The sequence below is a fragment of the Mastomys coucha genome, unplaced genomic scaffold (assembly GCF_008632895.1).
Source record: "Mastomys coucha isolate ucsf_1 unplaced genomic scaffold, UCSF_Mcou_1 pScaffold22, whole genome shotgun sequence".
NCBI lineage: Eukaryota > Metazoa > Chordata > Mammalia > Rodentia > Muridae > Mastomys > Mastomys coucha.
The window spans coordinates 263138537-263141744 of record NW_022196905.1 but is presented as its reverse complement, the minus strand read 5'-3'; the positions used below and the strand labels follow the sequence as shown (position 1 = coordinate 263141744).

Here is a 3208-nt window from a genome sequence, read left to right as displayed (position 1 = left end):
GAAATCCGCCTGCCTCTGCCTCCCAAGTGCTGGGATTAAAGGCGTGCGCCACCACCGCCCGGCATGTAGCTTATTTTTGTATGTAGGTATGCACAGAGACACTCACATGCACAGGGTACATGCCAACACACATGTGTGTGCACACATGCAGAGCGCATGCAGATACACATGTGCACCGTATGCACACCGGCATGCACAACACACTTGCAAATATGCACTTACATGCACAAAACACATGCGTGAGTTGAGAGTGTTGAAATCCGTGGCCCCAGTAAGTCTGCTCCTAGAAGCTTCTAGAGCAACTTCTTCCAGCCTTCCCTAATCAGGCAACACAGGGAGCATGAGTGTGTGTAGCAGCCTGAGATGGAAGGGCAAGCTGCCCAGGGCCAGAAGTGACCAGGCCAAGCTGTGAATCTCCTGGGATGAGGCATCCAAGTCTTGAGGACAATTTCTCAAGATCTTGATGATCAGCAATTCCCAGGACTGGATGAACTGTACCTGCAGTCCATGGCCCAGGCCGCTGCTCCTCACTGGATGAAATGCACCCACAGCCTAGGCAGCTGCTGGCCACTTCGTACAGCACACACACAGCCTGGGCAGCAGCCATGGACCTGTTTGTCTTCGCCCTGAGTGCTGGAAATCAGCCTAAGAATGACCACGGGCTACTGAAGTGCTATCAGAGGTCACTTTTATGTGTCGTAAGACATGTGCTTTTTCACGTTAAAAATGTCCATTGTCTTACAGAGCGGAGAGCATTTCGCTCATTCAACCCACATGGCCCACCTTTACTGCTATTGGCCACATGCAGAGAACTAAACTAACTTACAGTGACTTCCAGGTGCCCAGAGAGAGAGAGATCCTGAAAGCCACCCCTAGGTTCTACCAGGAGCACTCAATGCTCCTTGCTGTCCCCCAAAATTAAGACATCAAAATAGTAATCAATACTACCCTCTCCCATGAGGATCTTTGCCTCACTGATCGAGGCTAGTACTGCCGGTGTACACAGACACATGTGCATACATGTGAAGACATATGTACACACAGATGTGCACCAATGTGTGTACACAACACACGTACGCAATCTAAAACAAACACATACATGTATATACATACTTATCAACTGCTCATTCTCCAGGGTGGGAAACAGCGGTAAGCACTGATTAGTTTTTGTTAACTTGATACAAGCTAGAGCCATTGTGGAAGAAAGAACATCAGTTGATGAATTGCCTCCATCGAATCGTCCTGTGGGGCATTTTCTTGATTAATGGTTGATGTAGGAGGGCCTAGCCCATTGTGATCAGTGTCACCTACCATAACGTCACTGGGCAAGTAGCCTTGGGTTGTATAAGAAAGGTAGCCGAGCAAGCCATGGCAAACAAGCCGGAAAGCAGTGTCCCCCACACCGCCATGGTCTCTTCTTTAGTTCTTGTCTCCAGGTTCCTGCCTCGAGTCCCTGTTCTGACTCCTATGGTGGACTATAACTACTCAGGTGAAAGAACTCTTCCTCCCTGAGTTGTTTCCGGTCATGGTGTTTATAACACCAGCAGAAAGCAATCTACGACACCCTCCTGCTTCATGACTAAGGCCCTGAGGAGCCCTGCCGTCTTGTGGAGGTGTTCTTTGTAAGTCAGAAGTGCTGCATATTGAGCACATTCACATCAGTGATGCTCGATAGGAGGAGGTAGCTATAGAGAGATGAGATCTGAAGGCTGGCAGGATGGCACAGTAGCTAAAGACACTTGCATGTAGTCCTAAGCACTTGAGCTGCCCTCTGGCTTCCACACATGTATTATGGCATGTCTGAGCCCACATTTAAAACGAAGGAAAGAAGGGTTGGTGAGAAGGCTCAGCAGGTGCAGGAGCTTGCAGCCAAGGCCTATGGCCTGAGTTTGACCCCTGGGACCCACATAATAGGAGAAATCCTGTTCCTGCAAGTTGTTTTCTGACCTTTGCATGGCAGCTGTGGCACTCATGTGTGCACACACATATACAAATAAATGTAGTAAAAGTAAATAAACAGGGCTGGAGAGATGGCTCAGCCGTTAAGAGCATTGACTGCTCTTCCAGAGGTCCTGAGTTCAAGTCCCAGCAACCATATGGTGGCTCACAACCATCTGTAATGGGATCTGACACCCTATTCTGGTGTGTCTGAAGACAATGATGGTGTACTCACAGACATGAAATAAATAAAATCTTTTTTTAAAAATAGTAAATAAACAAATGAATTTTAGAGATGAGATTCTGGCCAGATATGATGACACAGTCCTTTAATCCCAGCACTAGGGAGACAGAGGCCAGCCTGGTCTACAGAGTGAATCCAGAACAATCATGAATCTGTTACACAGAAAAACCGTGTCTCAAAAAACAAACAAACAAACAAACAAACAAACAGATGAGATTCTGAGCTACCAACAATGGAGAAGCACACAGCAGCTGACAGTGAGAGAGAAAATGTTGTGTATTAAGGACACCTGTATGCTGCCTGGTCCTTCCTCAGTCGTCTCTAGATGAGAAGGTGAAGGGCCACCCACTCAGATCCAGCAGTGAGCACACTGCCCCTCCCTGTACACACACCAGCTGTTCCCACCCAGAGAGTGCAGCATTATGGCTCACAGGGAGGGCTCTGACTAACCAGGTACTGCAAATATTGACCTTGACCTTGCGTCTTGAGCACCAGCTGTTGCCTCTTAGGGACATCAGAGGTGTGTGCTGCTTTGAATAAGTAGCCCTGCTCTACCTAGGCCCCAGACATCACACACTGCCTGTGAACTTGTGCTAACATCCAGTTAGCCCCATAGTGCCCCCTCAGCTCTGGGCCAAAAGCCTCAGAGCAAGGCTGGCTGGCCTCCGAGTACATCATATGTTAACCCATCACCTCCCACCGTGGCTAGTTTGCCTTTGTGTTCTGACAGAGCAAGCAGCCAGAGATTTATGCTTGGGTTAGAGCATCACTGCTCACAAGTCATAGGTGAGAGACCTTCTCTCCATGTGTCTCTAAACTCAGCAGAACTCAGAGCTTCTGAAAGGCCAGAAGGGTGCAGCCAGATACACTGGGGACCATGTATCTGTGTCTCTAGCCAATACATTACTAGAAAGCCTCCTATTAAAAAGGGGGGGGCTTATATGTGATTGGTTCTTCCCTTCCACCCTCTTCAGACCCAGCGCACTCTCTCCCTCTATCCCTAATTCTATCCCCTACCACCCCCCC

At 48.6% G+C, this 3208-nt stretch overlaps 1 protein-coding gene across 1 annotated transcript in view; it reads right to left on the bottom strand.

The window, feature by feature from the left end:
• Capn9 (calpain 9) overlaps window positions 1-3208 on the bottom strand; it is a 40842-nt gene that overhangs the window by 37305 nt on the left and 329 nt on the right. The window lies entirely within an intron of this gene.